This window comes from Sus scrofa, chromosome 8 (assembly GCF_000003025.6).
Source record: "Sus scrofa isolate TJ Tabasco breed Duroc chromosome 8, Sscrofa11.1, whole genome shotgun sequence".
NCBI classification, from domain to species: Eukaryota; Metazoa; Chordata; class Mammalia; order Artiodactyla; family Suidae; genus Sus; species Sus scrofa.
The window spans coordinates 112,883,507-112,902,449 of record NC_010450.4 but is presented as its reverse complement, the minus strand read 5'-3'; the positions used below and the strand labels follow the sequence as shown (position 1 = coordinate 112,902,449).

General features: G+C 35.3%; 1 protein-coding gene and 1 pseudogene across 1 annotated transcript in view; one reads left to right on the top strand and one right to left on the bottom strand.

Moving 5' to 3' along the window:
• COL25A1 (collagen type XXV alpha 1 chain) overlaps nucleotides 1-18,943 on the bottom strand; it is a 469,169-nt gene that overhangs the window by 433,316 nt on the left and 16,910 nt on the right.
• LOC110262174 lies at nucleotides 6,570-17,543 on the top strand (annotated as a pseudogene).

Here is an 18,943-nt window from a genome sequence, read left to right as displayed (position 1 = left end):
ATATATATATATATATATATATATATATATAAAACCTTCAAAATGGGGAAGGGGCTAATCAATATTAAAAGAAAAAGAGTTTCATAATTCAGTTTAAGCAGACAGTACTAACCTAATTCACTTCTATATCTAAACGTGATCTATAAATTTATAAAGAATGACACAAACTATTGTTATAACTACTATCACCTTAAAAAAAATCAACCAAGGGAGATTTACTATGGAAACTAGGAAGTAATATAAACCATAAAAATGTTTAAGTAGCCTTATTTCAAATTATAGTATTTGAAAGTGTCTTTAACTTCCTAAAGTTAAAAATGGCACTCTTCAATGCCAATATCATTCAGTGTTTATTATACATTACTGTACCATCATTTAAGATGTGGGGTTCCTCCCCAAGGGTGTTCGGTTTAGTTCAGAACTGAGATATAATTACATGAAGTAAACAACAATGCAAGAAGACAGATAAACTAGTCAGAACTACATCAGAGGTCCACAGACCACAGCAGAGTCTGAGGAAGAAATCTGTATAGCTAGGATCTGTCAGGAACACTTTGTTAGGCAGGTGGGAAGAGGGGAAATAAAGCAGTGCTTGTTAAAAGTAAGCTCTGAGGATCATATGTGATTGAACCATTGGGAAAACTAGTTTTAAAATGTTAACCAGATGATGACTAGAGTTAACAATGCTAGATGGCATATTTGAAAGTTGCTAAGAGAATAGATCTTAAAAACTCTCACCACAAGGAAAAAATTTTTCAATAGCATTCCTCACATATAATAATTTAATTCTAGACACATGATAAATTCTAAATAAATATTTCTTGAATGGAAATCAGCTTTTAAGTATAAAGAAATTAACTGTGTTCCCCTCTAACAGGTAGCATTGCCCACTTAAGCATCTGCCAAGGTGCTCTCAGAGCAAATAATTGACGTAATAATAGCATAGTCATCTAATATTTTCCTATATAGTAATTTTAAATTTCCATGGCCCATGTTATTTCCCTTTTCCTTTTGTTCTCCTATCACAAGGCACTTTTGATCAATATAAGAATGAAAGGGAAGAGAACATGCCTTTATAGTTAGCCTCATCTAAATGTCTGACATGTATATTTTCAGAGCATTTCCCCTGTTTTCACATACATTTACCTAGTCTATTCTTAAATGCGTATGTAATGCAAGCTCTAAAACTCTCCCATCCCAGCCTTAACCAAGTTTACCTATTGAAAAAAAGATTACACTACATAATATAGCATCATTCTATATATTTATAACCACTGCAGTCCAGAAAGAGCCATTCCCCTCAGTTCACCAGCAAAAACATTAGTTTTTTAAAAAGAATGTCATCCAACTTGCAAAGTGCATACTCATCCCTTTAATGTTTCTTTGACAAAAGGGTCACAATTAAGTCCAATCTGGACAAAATGCTGAAATGCATATATATATATGTATATATATATACATATATTTAAGCTCTTTATGCACAATAGCATTTTATTAGGAGGAATGATTTTCTGGCAATTTGTCCATCAAAATCTTTCAGACTAAGGGCCATAATTTTTTTAATCACAATTTATGAAATCCTTTGCAATATATCATGTAAATTTGCTGGAGACATATTTCAAAAGAACATAATAATGTGCCTCAAAGAGCACAAAGGGTTTTCATTGTATTCAATATTAATTGTGTTTTGATTATCTTGGTTTATAATATAAGGATGGCATACTCAGGTTCAAATACTAGGAATAATAATAATTAAAAGATTATAAAATAAAATATGATATTAAAGAAAGGGGAGAAAAGCTTGGATATTGGAGGAAAACAGAAAAACTTGGTATTAACATAGTAAGTATATACAGCTTTTAATTTTACCTAAGAAAGACCAAAAGTGAGTTTACATTATAGCAAAAAGAAGTTTAGGTTAGACATTAGAAAGACGTGTCTAATTTGAGGGTAGGTTTGTGTGAAAAACTTGACTGTTCCCATGGAAATTGTTATGAGGCTGATGGAAAGAATGATGATCTGAACATTGTTTAAAACAAAGCCCTCTCTGCCTCTGGAATTTTATACTATATTCCTGCCTCATTTTCTGTCACTGAGCCCTTTGGGCTCTATCACTTACATTTTCTACATTTTCTTCTTTTGTGCTACTTTGAGAATGTACCTTGCAGAGTAACATAAGGGCTACTGGGCTCTATTCAAAAAAAAAAAGCACACCTCAATCATCCATTCATTAAATAAAGTGTCCTCGATGGGCCAAGCACCATGAGAAACTCGGCATGTGCCAAATGGAACAGACAAACCATCTAACAAGAAATAACAAAATGGATTATAAGTGCAAAAAAAATTTTTTAAGTACTGGTTTGAATTCTGTGGAATCCAGACAAAAGCACATAAGCTGGAGAAAAGCTCCAGGAAGAAAGGGACGCTTAAGCTGGAACTGAAGGCTGAGGAGAGTGCAGAGTCCTCACGATAGCATGGGTGAAGAGGCAGAGGCTGGCACACTCTAGGAGAGAAGAGAAGACAGTGCAATGTGCACAAGGACAGCCAGAAGAGTAGAGTTAAGCTGGAAGGCTGACGGAGGCCCTGTCATAGGTCCTGTTAAACATGCTCACAGGTTTGGAGTTGTTTCAGGATTTTCCAGGTTTCATCAGGTTTCATTGCAGAAGGAGCGCTGTGGCTCTGGTTTGGAAAACAAACTGGAGGACAGCAATAACGGGGTAGCAAAAACCAGGCGGTAAGCTGTTACCATTGCCCCAAGAAAGATATCAGTGGGCAGGAGGAGAGGAGCAGCAGAAGGAGCAGAGAAGAACAGACAGACCTGAGAAGAGACAGGAGTCAGCGAGTGAAAAATCACAAATTGTGTAGGGAGAGTTGAGGGTAGCTCTCAAGTGTATGGTTTGGAAAACGAGCACCACTCACTGAGAGAAGTACAGAGAGAGAAGCAAATTAGCTTTTATTTCTTCATTATTTATGAAGGAATAATAAATTCAGTCTGAGCTACTTTGAGTTTGAGATGCCCAACCAGAGATCAGGCTGATCCAATCACTCTAAAGAGATTTCAAATGAAATCCAGCAACACATGGTTTTTGCCTCTGACGTCGAGTAATTAATTAATTGTATTGCATTTTATAAAGACCAACATCACTTTTGTTGAAGAAAGTAAATGTCTGCCAACATAGAAACTCAGTCTTGCTAAAAGACAGGCTAACAGGTATACATCATAATTTCTAGTTAATCTATTTATAATGTCTTCTTTTAATAAAGAAAATCGAAAGCAAGTTCAGGTTCAAGTCCATGAATCACACTCTTGTTCAGACCTGTTTGACATTTCCAATTTTAACCATGTCACTAGGATGGAAAAATTCATGATTTAGTAAGCTGAGCAGCCTCACTGATCATCCAAAATTTAATTAGAAAATCCTCAAGTTTTGAGGGCAAACCATGAGCTCTATCAGTTCAACTCTCCTGCTCAAATCTATTAACCTATCAAAGTTAGAGAACTGAGACACTACAAAGTATTCAGCATGAGCTAAAACTTTGGACTAATGACCATATTTGCAAAAAACACCGAGCTGAAGGCCAAAGGACAATTTAAACAGCACTATTTTCTTTAAATAAACCAACTGCGTTTTCTCTTTAGTGTTTCAATTAACAGTGAAATAAATTTTGAATAATTTTTTCATTAAACAGATTTGATTAAGGGAATAGATACCTATTTATACATGTATTTTCTTGATGTAATAACAGTAAATATTAAAGAGAAGCAGGAGGTGTTTGGATTTTTAAAATATTTGAACCGTACAAGGAATTAAAAATGTAACAGCAGAATACGAATGAATGTCAGGATTCTTCTCCCTAATAACCATTGCTGTGGCCCTATGCTACCTACCACCAGACCTTCTTAAAGTTCACTTTCAGAACAACTGATCTTCTTTTTCTGATTATCTACCCACTAAATGGTTATTAAAAAGTGGTAACACTAAGAGTATAAATACTCAGAAGTCAACCTGAAAAAAAAAAGAATTAAATGATGTATCAAATTTTATTGGTATACTTGTCTAAAATGACAAACTACGAACAAGTCATAACAGTGAATACAGCCCGTTTTCTGCATTCCTCTCATATTAACATTAACACTTTTCCACAATCCTTCTCTTCTCCCAGGTATGTTTCTCTTCCCTATCCATCCATCCTTCCTGCTACTAATACTGCCTCCAAACATTTCCTTTGCTAAAGCTTTTTGTTTTTTAATAGTCTGATTTGTTGGAATAATAGGTATTATATTTCACAGCTAAAAGCGTGGACTCCAGAATAAAACAGAATTAACCTTTTTTTTTTTTTTTTTTTTTGGTCTTTTTAGGGCCGCACCAGCAGCATATGGAGGTTCTCAGGCTAGGGGTCAAATTGGAGCTGTAGCTGAGGGCCTATGCCACAGCCACAGCAACGCGAAATATCCGAGCCACGTCTGCGACCTACACCACAGCTCAGAGCAACATCGGATTCTTAACCCACTGAGAGAGGCCAGGGATCAACATCGCATCCTCATGGATACTAGTCGGGTTCATTAACCACAGAGTCACGACGAGAACTCCCTAACCTCTATTTTAAAAGTTATATAATGGGAGTTCCTGTAGTGGCTCAGTGATAACAAACCCAACTAGTATCCACAAGGATGTGGGTGCAATACCTGGCCCTGTTCAATGGGTTAAAGGATCCCACATTGCAGTGAGCTGTGGTGTAGGTCACAGACGCCAGGCTCAGATCCTACATTGCTGTTGCTGTGCTGTGTCTGTGGCTGTGATAACAGGCTGGCAGCTACAGCTCCAATTCGACCCCTAGCCTAGGAACTTCCATATTCATGAGTGCAGCTCTAAAAAGACAAAAATAAAAAAATAAAAGTTATATAATATGTGAAAGTTATTTAACCCCTTTGGGGCTTCTTTATCCCATCTATAAAATTAGGATTAAAGGTTTTTGTAAGGATTAACAGAGATATCACATGAAAAAGACTTAAGGCTTGGTATGCAGTATAATGAGTATCAGCTATTACTTTTATTATTTGCTGGAAAGCTGTGGAAGAGCAGCTGAGGAAGCTGCTACAATTATTCTCTGGAAATAAAGAGGTGAGGATAAATGCCCTTCAGAAATCCACACATGACAATGGAATGTTTTAAAGGTAAGAATGCCAACATCAAGTTTAAGTTCGATATTATATTTATTACATCCAGTATCCTAAAAACGCCCCATTCACCCAAAAATAGACTTTACAGATTGCTTATGTTACTTGCACTAAATCTGTCAAGATAAGGAGCCAGGAGAGAATGTATTAATAATCTAGGACAGACTTTCATAAATAAACGGTTGCCTCCTGACCAGCCAGCATGACCTCCTCAGTCCATAAAGTTTACACCTATTTACTGCTATCTAAAAAAGGTATTTTCTGTGAAAAATAATAAATAAATAAATAGTATTCACTGTAAAAGAGAAGATAAAGTTATTCTCAACCACAGGAAAAATGACATAAAAATGTGGATATAAATCTTTTTCTGTACAGTTGAATTGCATGTCTCTTTCAAGCAAAAACCAAGTAGCAATTACAGTTATAAACTGAACCCATGACTTTTATTGTGTCAGCCTTTTGGGAGTCCTCTGAGAGCCCTCCCTATTGTACTTCAAGCTTATTCTGCATTGTCTTAATTAGATTAAACTGCATCACTGGAATCTGAGATCATCCTAAATAACATAGTGGAGAAGCTAATGAACCCACATGCTGAGCTACAGCTCTTCAAATCAGATGGGAAAAGTCTATGGAGTTTTTTGTGGGTTTGTGAAAAAATTGTCCATTTAGTCACCTTTCCAAATATACTATCAAAAACCCCTACTTATCTAGCCCTACTAGTGCTAAATACAAGCACAAGTTTTCATTCTTATAACTGGCAAAATATGAAAGGCTAATTCACCAAGTTAAATCCCATATTTACCCATTATTTGAATAAAATTTTCCAAACTTATGGCAAATAAAAATAGTTTCATATTCAAAAGAGTAAATGTTCTTTCCTATACAATTGCATTTACAAGGATCCAGGGATCTAAAAAAAAAAAAAAGGTTTGTTCAATCAAAGAAACTAGAAAATAACATAATTTTTTAAAAAGTATTCAATATGTCCCCGATCAAGTCAGTAAAATCCCGTTGTCAATTTTCAGCATAATAATCAAACAAGAAATTTTTAACTCTTTGTTTTTTGTTTTGTATTTTTTTAATTTAGTCAGTACAGCTTTGTATATGTCCTTTTGGATATCACAGTATCAAACAGCCTAAAAGAGCTTTAATCAAACCTGACTTCATCTGAGGTTTAGATTTAGCCCATATTGTCTTATCTTACATATGACATCCATTCATCAAGTTCACTTTGTTAGGGTGGGAAAATTTGCATTTTGTAAGAGATTATTTAGGCAAAAATCTAAAACTTTAAAATGCTGAACTTAATTTACCATAAACTCCGGACTACAGGTAAATCATCGCACTGATTAAAACTCACCTTGGAACTTTTTTTTAAAGGAGTGAATATCTGCAGTATATCACAAAGAGAACACTGTTTTAACAAAGCTCAATTATTTTCACTACAGGTAAACATATGCATTAAGAGATTTGGGTAACCAAAAGCTGTCTGTCTGCAGTTATTTGAGTTTTTTCCCTTTGTTTTGTTTTCTTTTCAAGATACTGTTACAATTAGGGAACATATTTATGCACATTTAGTCACCCAGCTTGATATATTTTACGTTGCAAATTACTGAGGTTGTGAGGTTGGAAAGGGGTGACCATAGTTCAAGTTAATAAAGTAAATGAAAGGTACACTTACACGTAAAAACCACCTCTGGAAAGATACACAAGAAATGGGTTACTGTGATTTATTCTGGAGAGATAAGCAGTTTTTTAGGGGAAGAGACTTATTTCACCTTTACTTTTTTTTTTTTTTTTTTTTTGGCCACACCCATGGCATGTAGAAGTTCCAGGGCCAGGGATTGAACCAATGCCACAGCAGCAACCCAAGCCACTTCAGTGACAACACTGGATCCTCAACCCACTGCATCACAGAGAACGCCTATTTTTATATTCTTGTACAATGAACCTGTGTAAGTTATTCAAAATAACAAAATATTCTAAAATGAAATAAATGGTGCCAAAGATATGTACAAATTTAATACAGTTATTTATGAAACAGAAAAAGATTACCAAGCCAATCATGATAACCTGATATGTATGAACCATAAAGGCTATTTGCTAAACAAGACTACTTCTACCATTAGGGGGCACAAATCCAGATATTTGAGCCTCATAGCCAAGAACTGGCCTCACAGGTGAGAGTTGGCGCAACAGCAGGCCAAGCTACCCAGCCTCTGAGATCTGGATGCTCCGCTTGCTAAGGAGACCACTCCCTCTTCGTTCTGTACTTCACCAAAGCTTCCCTGTCACCCATCTGTATAATCCGTAAAGTCTTGAGGGGGAACACCCCCTCCTGAGCCTTCCCCTGGAAGATGCAGTCCAGTTCTGCTTCATGACAGCTCAGGCATCTACAGCTACTTTTCCACTCTTGAGGTTTTCCTAAATTATTCCTATTTCATATTTATATCACATAACACCAATAGTATACATGACCAGACCCTTTTTATAAAAAATTACACTAGTTCATTTAATCAGTAAATATTTGTCAAGATGCTGTCATGTGTTGGGCCATGTGGTAGGCACTGAAAAAATCTATGGCATATAATTCTTTCAATAAAAACTAGAATTCTTTCAATAAAAAGAGAGGCATCTAAGACTTAGCCAACACAATTATTACATTCTGTTTATATGACACCTTATAATGCCAGCATTATGCTAGATGCCTACTGTATATTGTTCCTAATTCTTAATGGATACTAATCTTTTTCTTTTATGAATAAGGAAACTGAGGCTTACCAACTCTAGGTAAGCCATTCATTCAAGGTCAAAGAGTTGGTAAGTAGCTCAGTCCGAATTAGAACCAACGCTATCTGGTTCCAAAGCCTGAGCTCTGCTCACTGGCTACACCACTGCTGCCTCAGTGGGAAAAAACCAACATTCTTTCTTGCGTTAATTTAGATATAGTACTATTTTTCCTTCATATTATTATTTTTACTCAAAAATGCTTATATGGAAAATTCCTAATAACACAGAAAAGCAAAGCTAAAATGTAAATTTAATGAAGGCAAATAAAATAATGTGGGCTCTTACTGGAAGCTAGAAGAGAAAATGCCTAATTTTATAGTGTACTATATTCTATTTTACATAAGTGAAAATGATATTATTTCCTCTGGCATCCTTTTCTCTTTGGCCTTAAATAGTGGCTATTAAATAGAATAGCCTTTCCCTCGCCAAAATAAATTAGGTGAATATAGTTCTTTCACTTGTGTGATAAAACACCCCCAGGAGACCAACTATGTCAACTTCTGCCTTGTCTTCACAGTAATGCGAAAATCCCATCTACCATCTTGGATTTGGTCTTTAGAGGCCTAAATTTTCAGTCTCTGTAATTCATTATATTAAATATTATTGAGTACCAGTTACATGCTATGAAGAGAAATTTGACCAGAACCTTTCCAGGGAGTTCTTTATATAAAAAACTTCAACTCTGGACACAATAGTTATTTTTCACACTGATGAGCTCCTTTTTAAACTTTAAGATGGGGCTGAGAACCTGGGGATAAAGTATGTAACTTTTACAACATTCATGCTAAACTTTTTCAAAGAATTAGCAGAGGAAAAAAATTTCAAATGGCACTCAAAATTCTACCAATATTTTCAGTGTAAACACTTTTTTGTTGGAAGTCCTCACTCAACTCAGCATGCAGCGCATTTTTGTAAATTTTTGAAAAGCTGAATTAAGACTCAAGAAGTATATATATCTGTATAACTGGGTCACTTTACTATAAAGCAGAAATTGACAGAATATGTAAACATGATAAAAAAATTTTTTAAATAATCAAGTCCCTTTCCAGATTTATCACAATAAAATCTTGGAGAGGGCTGAAGTTTTTCATTAAACAGTGCAACACTGCAAATGAACCACCACTTTCTACACCCCATTATTAAAATACACCAAATTATTATTGCCCTTATATGGTCAAATTTTAAAGCAAGACTAAACTTTGGAAATCATTTAATCCAACTCCATTATTTAAAGGATGTAGAAACAAAGGTAATTATGAGAGCATTATCTAGGATTAGCCAAATAATCTCTTTTGTAATACTAGTACATTGATATTTGTGTTTCCTGACTCTTTATAAAACTCTTTGAAAGCAGAGCTTTTTCCATCAAATGCACATCAAGTGTGTACTATGAGGGAGGCACTGTGTAGGCTAGACAGGCCCAACAATAAACACCTGAAATGTGAAGTGGTATTAGTGTGAGAGTGATATAGCAAGTTCTCAAAAGCGCTCCCAACTGTGCCTGGAAGATTTGAGGGGAAGCAAATCATCTGGGCTGACATTTGAGCAGATCTTGAAGGATGAACAGGCATTTACAAGGCAGAGAAGGAGAACAGAGAACATGCCAAGCAAAGACACAAAGCAGGAGCTCAGCAAGTCTGAGGGAGTGAAGGCTTCCTATGTCCGAGTTCTAAGTTAAGCACTGCGTCTAGTGGGCTTCAGCCTAAAAGCAATGGGGAGTGAATGGAGATATTTAAGCATGATATAAGATTGGTATTTTATAAATGTTCCCACGTGAAGAATCACCTGGGGAGGAGGATTGCAGAAGACAGGGTGATATCTGAACAAAGTTCAGGAGAGAGAGGATGATGAGAAGTTGGATGCCACGGGTGGGATTACTTCTGTTATAACCCTCCCATATCCATCAGCCCACTAAAATAACCCATGCTTACCAGAGTCTCAATTTATACAAGAACAAGGATAATGTATTTGTCTGAATTACTAAGGAGAAGTCTTCCAACAAAAGGTGATGAGATATTTTTAACTAAAACTGAATTGACTGTATAAGAAATAAATCCCCAGGTTTTTATTTAACTAAGTGCTAATGACTGAAATTTTAAATTTACCTCAAATTAGCCTAGTGCCACACAGAATCTTTATATCTTCCTGTGGAAAAACCAAATTGGCACTGAACATCACCAAATTGGACCAGTGAATAATCATTAACATATGGAAAATTAATGTAAGCTTTGCATTTCTTGCTTGCCAGAGATAACAGAATGCCAAGTTTTCAAAATACTATGTGTTCATATGATTATTTCTCCTGAACAGATATAATTAGTCGGATGAAGCAATTATGTTTGACCCAATGGTTTGCCTTATTATCCAAAGTACTAATGGCCATCTTTCTCAGTGTGTCAGCAATCCTATTCTAAGGAAATTATCACTCTGTGCATCAGCAGAAGACTCATCCTAATAAGTAGAAAAAGAAAAGGCTGACGCCTCCATCTTGGGCAACTTAACATTACCTCTGGGTCTCAGTTTTATTCTATTCAAATTGTGATAGTATGCCTGTCATATGGGCTGTCCAGGTTGCTATAGAGGTCAAATGACTATAAAAATAAACCAAAGAATTTTTAAAAGGCATTTCTTCTTTATGTGCCAAAAAAGCAGGATTACCTGACAGCAGACCTGAATTCTCTTTCCCTTGAATAGCATATACAGTCAGTAACACTCACCTTAAAAATCACGTATTATGTAATGTTTCTTTGTATATACATTACATGATTCCAAATTTTTCGAAGCATCTGTTATTTTTTCAATTTAAAAAAAATCTTGACAATCAACAACTCAAAATCTGCTTTTTTGATTCTCTAATTAAAGATAACCCTAATTTTCTGTGTACAGATTATTTTCTTCTCAAATTTTCACTTTTGGATAGAACAAAAAAGAGATTTAAAAAACCCACATAATTTAGTAAGATTCTAATAAATTAAGCAGCTATTATTTTTAGCTTTAGACTAATTTACAGAGGGAGAAATAATTCCCATAGATTAGTTGACAACTGTGGAAAACAAATTATTATCTTCCATATAGTGAATACACATAAAGATTCTTTCATCTAATATTTTATGTTAATGTTGAATGGGAAATATGCCAACTCCTAAGGGAAAGAAGCAATTACTTAAAACGCTAAAAAAAAAAATCTTGCTAATTAATTTCTGTTAAAATAGTTTAAGAACTCAGAGAAATATACTAAACTATCTCTTTAAAGTTAAGTACTCAAGACTAGACTCTTGAAAATAGAAATGGAAAAATCATATTCTATATGTAACTGGAAAATAACTACTAAATTCAGCAAGTAAAACTGGTACAAATGGATATTTAAGTAACTTGGTATAGCACATATGGTTATAACACTTACAAGTTGTCTAGAAACATTATACTGTGTACCTTATATAATACACAGATGATTAACTTGCTCTATGAAAATTTTCAGCATGTGTTAACACAGTAAAAACCATTGATTATATTTTACCACAAATAATTGAGACCCAGAGTTACTGATTGTTGAACTTTCCTTTGATTGTGTTTAAAATACAAAATTAGTTTTTACACAGAGGGTACATGTATACACAATGGCCCTCTTTATGGAGCCAATGTTTTACTAAATCCCTTTTTGTCATTCCACAAAAGGGCAGGCTTAGCCTACCAACAAAACAGCTGAAAAGAACAGTAGCAGTGAGTAAAAGTCCCCCCGCTGGGTCTATAAAAAGTGTACGTTCCCATCATGAAAGAGGCAGGCATGGAGCATGGTTGGGAAGCAGGCACTGGAGCTATTGTGCATTGTGTCCAAGCTCAAGTGGAGAAAACCATCTGTCCTTTTGCCCTGAAAAAGGACCCCCTGTGAGCCTCTTCTCCTGGACCATTATAGTGTCCTTCAACCCTAACACTGCACAGGCTTTGAACCAATGGCTGTCTGCCACAAAAGTTCATCACAAACCACTTTTCCCCAGAGGTTTCATGGGGTTTAGTCTGAGGTGACCAACCACGGCCTAACAAAAAGATTAGTGTGTCCGGGTACAAAGCAAGATAGAGATATGAGGGACCCCCTTTGTAACCTCTTGCCACATGGAATAGAGAACAGTGAATATAGTCAACTACACACATGCAGAGGCGCCTGGGGGAGAAGAGAGGATTGGAAAGGGACCCTGTCTTCACTGTGTGAAACAAGTGCTCTTTAACGCCGACAGGCATTCTCCCCAAGTTTCCATGACTCTGTCTCCTTCACTCTTTCTATAAGAAATATTAATAGAAAAGACCATTTCTATTCAACCCCAGGCCAAATGAAGAATATAGTGCAATGTTACGTTTCTCTCTGTAAACTTTTTTTAGAAAGCAATTACTTGTTATAGCTGTAGGATTATAACAGCCCCTTGAGGTTATCTACTCACCAACCAGATGCTAAAAAGGAAAAGGCCTTCCTACCAAATCTGTAACAGGAAGTCATGCGAGTGTTTTCTTCCTCTCAACCTCCTCCGTGGGCCAAACACCCACACACTGTTCAATGTTAAACTCAAAGACAATCTCCTATAGTCTTTCCTGGCTCACTCTTCTCCATATATCCTGTTCTCATAGACATTTAATTATCCTTATTATATGTGACTCCTCTTACCAGATGATTAAACTCTCCAGGATAAAGATTACATCATATTATTTTGTATACCTAAGACAATGCCTGACACATAGTAGGTATTTAATAACTATTTGTACTGTATTTCATGAAATTTCTCAAAGATGGGCAGCCCACCACATCAAAAACAAGCCATTTTTTTAAAACTAAAGTGTAGTTGATTTACAATGTTGTGTGAGAAAGGAAGCCATTTTTAAAGAACTTTGTTGTTGGGGGTGGTGGGGATACCAAGATTTATTCTCTATTAAGTTCCACCAGCATCCACCAGCGTCAAGGTCTGCCCTGCAATTCTGAGCAGACATGGTCCACCACACGTGTGACAACAGCCACCCTGCTCGCCATAACATCACTAGATGGTATCTCTAGCCCTTGTCTTTTCAAAGCTAAATGTTCCCATTTTCTTCTGCTGCTATGTCCACAAAATAAATTTTAGATGTTTTTCATCCTCAATTGCTTTCCTCTGGAACGCTCTTAATTTGTCAGTATTTCCTTTAAATCTAAACAAAATGCTGTGTCGTGGTTCAAACTGTGCATCACACAATAGAACTACCCCTGCTTGTTCCAGGCACAATACTCTTATTAATGCAGGCTTCTATGTCCCACTACACCTTCTCCTTGGTGTCCTTCCATCCATGCTTCTGAAAGGGATGACTGAAAACTTCAGTAGGATTAGGACCTCTGTTTTCTCAATGACAACATATTTAACCAGACAGGAAACCCATGTATAAACTCCATCATCATCCCCACATGTGTGCTAATTTAGAGCTTTTCTTAAAAGTCCATGATTATAAACAGTTGCTTCAAGTAATTAACCTGATTGAAAGACAAGAGGCGGGAGTAGGTCAAGAGAGGGAAGAGGGGCAATCTTACTGATTTCTTCAGTTTTGAAATATAATTTTTTTTTTATTTCTCTTCCCAAAGTATCTAGTAACTAATTTGGATTTTTTTTCCTGCATGTAAATATCAGAACAGTGTCTCAAAAAATTTGCTTTCCTACATGTGAAACAACAAGGAAGAGTGTTTATTGAAAATATTAACACATGGATCACAGGGAAATTTCACTCACTACTAAATCCCTTAGGAATCTTTCATAGAACATAGATTCTGTGTATCTGATTCTGCTTCTACAGTCCAATATTTGAGTTTTCTGGCACACTTATCTTACTGTCATGTTACACCATGACTTGCATTTAAGTATTTTCTCAATTCAATATTTTTTCAATAGCATTATGTGCTATTATTTTTATGAACTTGAGTTAAATCAGCTCATCCATTCTGGCCACCTCTCTGCAGCACAATAACAGAACTTGATTTATATAATTTCGAACCTAGTATAATCTACTAGTCAGACAGCATACGTCTATGGAGGTTTATAAATGAACAGTAATTATATCCTTTGTCTAGCATTTGTATTTCATACCCATTGACATAGTATATTGAAATAAGAAATATTTGGCAGCATCATCAAAGAAAAAGCCTGAGTGGCTTAAACTATTGATTTTTATTGAATTTAGTCCTGTAATTCCTTGGGAAATGTTTTTAATACCGTTCCTACAAAAATTATATTTGGAGGAGTTCCCATAGTGGCTCAATGGTTAATGAATCCAACTAGGAACCATGAGGTTGCGGGTTCGGTCCCTGCCCTTGCTCAGTGGGTTAAGGATCCAGCATTACCGTGAGCTGTGGTGTAGGTTGCAGACGCGGCTTGGATCCCGTGTTGCTGTGGCTCTGGCGTAGGCCGGCGGCTACAGCTCCGATTCGATCCCTAGCCTGGGAACTTCCATATGCCGCGGGAGCGGTCCTAGAAAAGACAAAAAGGCCAAAAAAAAAAAATTATATTTGGAGAGTTGAATGGCCATTTATCAGTTCCTAAAGTATTCTGAAGAACTAAATATACACTACATATATAAGAAATGCATTTCTTATGAAAATTTATAATACACTGCACTGAACACCTAGGTCTGGCTAATTGTGAGAAATTGCCTTCTGTTAATGTTGTAGTTAAAATAAGAATATTTTCCCCAGAGAACATCTTTCAGCTTCAATTCTGTTCATGAAGAATTTAGTGACTTGGACAAAAGGTTCACCTCCTTTGAAGAACTCTTGTGACAAGTGATTTTTTTTAAGAAAGTAAACTAATCCTCCAATGTGTTACAACTAGTTTAATATTTGAGTTCAAATTCTAATTTAATTGTAGCTAGAAGACTTTCAAAGTCAAGGACCAAGGAATGCAACTGATTTAGTGTTTAGCCACTAAGAAAGTAACTTCATGATTTTTGAAAAATATATCCATCTCATAATTAGAAGCAAACCATGAGCTCTCGAAAAGTAAAAAGAAAAAGAAAGAAAAGTGTATAAGAGCAAGTAATCTAATATAAAAGATATTTTATAAAACATGTTTTCTGCAGATCAGACTAGTTCTGAAAACCCTATAATTAAAGGTACAAACATGAATAGTCACTTATAATACAGAAATCCCAATCTAATAATTTTAAGGGCACTGAAAGGTAGGGCAAGGTCTAGCAGCCAGAAAAGAGTCTACATCATCTTATGAGGAAGCTAGGGTTCCTGAAGCTCTTCCACAAGCTAGTATGCACCCTCCAATTTTAGAGCAAGTACATTCTCACAGAAGCCTTCAGAGCAGAGCCCATGTAAAAACATCACTATTTGGGGATGATCCTTTTAACGGCCTGAATAATCACACTGAGATTCAAATATTTGCCTTGGTCTTAAACTGTATCTTTCACAGAAGTGAATGAAACTCTCTGAATCTGCTTTAGAACAAAAGAAAACATAAAAATATTAAGCACTTGAACAGGCCTGAAAAACAAAGATGAAAATATGAGCAAACTTTAGGTATTCCCTTCTCTTCACCAAAGTGCATTACTGTATGTTTAAAAAGAGGTTTTAAGATGAGAAATAACCCAAATATTTATCCGCTGACAGTATTTTTTCAATTACACATCCACTTAATGGAATTCTATTCCTCTATTAAAGCAACAAAAGATGAGACAGTATCACCTATAAAATATTCTTGCCAAAAATGCTTAAGCTGAACCTTATCAATTTCATAGGAAACATACCCTTTTGGCTCTCCAAGCAGCACTATGGCTATTGGCAAGAATAAGAGCCTTATGGAAGGCGGCAAAAAGGAAGCCAAGAAGAAAGTGATTGATATATTTTCCAAGAAAAAATGGTAGGATGTGAAAGCACTAGCTATGAGAACTATTGGAAAAACACTAATCACAAGGACTCAAGGAACTAAAATTGATCAAGGGTTAGGTTTTCTAAATGAGCCTCACTGATCTGCAGAATGATAAAGTTGAATTTAGAAAATTCAAAATAATCACTGAGGATGTTCAGGGGAAAAAACTTCATGACTAACTTCTGTGGCATGGATCTTATTTATGAAAAATGTGCTTTATGGTCAAAAAAATAGCAGACCATGATAGAAGTTCATGTTGATGTCAAGACTCGTGATGGTTATTTACTTCATCTGTTCTGTCGGCTTTATTAAAAAATCATAACAAGCAGACTCAGAAGATCTCTTACGCTAAGCACTAATAAGCCTACTGAAAAAAAACCTAAAACTTTTCAAGACATTGCTTAATTTTTCCTTTGTGATTAAGAATGTAATCAAGCAACTACAGAGTATGAAGTTGCTATGAATTGACTTTATGTCATGACTTGAAAATTGCTATCTTGAACAAATCCCTGACATCAGCTCCTATATTTTTAAAATTCTTCTCTTTTCCAAAAACAGTAAAAGAAGACCTAGATTCCAAACACATAAGGTATTTTTAAAAGTTGGAAGCATGGGAAGAGCAGTTGTTTCGACACTTAAGGTTCCTTTTTAATCAAACAGCAGAAATTCAAACTTTGCAAGGAAAGACTAGCACTCCACATCTCAAGCTGCATTTAGAATGTTTAAGTAGCCAGATGCTCCATTCTAGAAGGCAATGGATATGAGGTGATTGTACCTAAAGGGACACTTAGTGGTGGTTAAAAATGAATAATCTACTGAAAGCATGCTTTTACATGCAGGAAGCTCAATAGCATTCAAGAATAGGAAAAGCCACTTCCAAGTTCTTAATGGTTATGTAACAGTTATTAATCTTTTTTCCCAAAATACTAGCTTAAATTATTATATCCAGCTAGTTAATAAAGAACAATGCTAAAGTAAAGAGCGTTAACAATGTTTTCTTTATGACTATAGCTTTATTTTAGAGCAATACAAGCCTGTTTGCTAATCACTCTACTAAACTTTCTTCCTTGAATACACTTCCCCTCTTTGAAAACCCCTAGAACAGGGACTGTTCTAAGTTGCAGTCAAATTCACTGTCATTAATACAATCACGAATTCCCCTCATAGAGTTTTCAGAATATGTCAATATGCCATCTTACAGGCAGCAGAAAACCAACCTAATGGGGACAATGATGAGTCACACAGTTAAATTATGTTTTTGCTTCAAGTACGTTTTTGAAACTAGTTCACCTCGCCATGAAATCATGTTTTTATATGTAGAATAAAGTTCATACTGAGCAATTCTTTAGCTACTCCAAAAATACAGTAGAATGTTGAAAGATTTCTGGCTGTGTTTTAAATCCATCTCTCCAATGAATAAGAGCAACAGAAACCAAAGTTACTGCAAAGGCTTCAGGACAAAACTTCAAAAACAGCCAAGTGCTTCAAAAATGATTATTATAATCAGAATACTATTTCATACTTAGAAGACTACAGTATTTTTCCCTCTACAGCCTAAAAACTAAACCAGAGCTAAAGGGTGAAAACATGCATAGACTTTGGAAGGACTTGTGAGAAGATTTCACTTAACTGTAGAATCAAGAACAGTTTAAAATACTTTTAAATATCATTTGCTAATCCCCTGTACTATGATTGCGTCACACCACCCCTCATATCCCCCCATACCTCCATACCCCTCCTAACCTCCACTCCAAGCCACCCACCCACCCAGGTACCCCCTGTTCAAGAGTTCCCTCTCATCATGCCAGCGACAGTGCCAAGAGATGAGCACTTTCATTCACTTTCTAATGTGCAGTCTGTATGCTTTATGGACTATAGAAATGTTCATAATATTTGAATCATCAATTCCACTTATAAGTAATTATTAGCAATTTGCACAAAGATTTATATATCAGATTGTTCACTGTGAAGTTATTTATAAAAGCATTAAAATATTCCAAAGGCATAAAAAGACAGAAATTGTTAAATTATGAGAAATCAATATGACTATCACGCAGAAATTTAACACGGTCTTACAATGAGTTGTGTACTACCTTATAAGAAACTACTTTTTTCTACCTATTCAAGAAAAAAAAATTAAGTTTGCTACTATATCTTTGATGTCTTGAGAACATTCATTTGAGCTATATATTGTTAGGTTACCTGATTTGTACTCTACCTAAAAGGATTTGATATAACATACATACTCATTGTACTTATTGTGCTTAATTATATCTAGTTACTATTTAAGTTCTATTATTGCTACTCTATCCATGTAGAGCATTGAAGAAACAAAGGAGGAAGATGAAATTTTTAAGAAGATAAATACTGCAATGTTCTTAAACAACATAAGAACAGTCTGCATACCCTGAAATGTGTCATGAAGAAAATTAAACAATTTAATTAGGCAGGATAATTATATTAAAAAGCAAAAATATTATCAAAAATAATATTTTTCTAGAAAAATAAGGTTTTTAAAAATTCAAATATCAATTTCTCTAATAACATACTGATATTGAAATTATGAAAATAAATGAACTGGAATTAAGAGTTGAAATACCGATTACCACTGTAGTTTTAAACCTATTAAAATTGGATACAGTTGGCTGTAGGCTATAGTTTTGTAGCTTTTACTTCTCTTGTAGTCCAATCTGCATTACTAACACCATTACGCCTTCATAAGAGCTTAGCAGCCTATTTCTTTAAATAGTAAGGCATATGGCACAGGGTCTCGTCCACACAAATCTCAATAAATGTTTTATTAATTGAATAAAAAGATTTTTAAAAGACTACTATACACACGACCCCTTCACCTTTGCCAGAGTTGACTGGCATTAGGTAATACAAGAGTCACCACCCACAATACAGAAGTTTTAGATACTAATATCCAAAATATTTAATTAAATATTAAATATGTATTTAGTATTAACTCTCTTCTCTACCTAGTAATAGGAGACTACCAGAACATAAGCTGTTTCTGAAGAAAGCAAATACTCCCCTACTAAAAAAACCACCCATCACCATGTAGTTTCAACATATCCACACCCAGCCAGCTCCT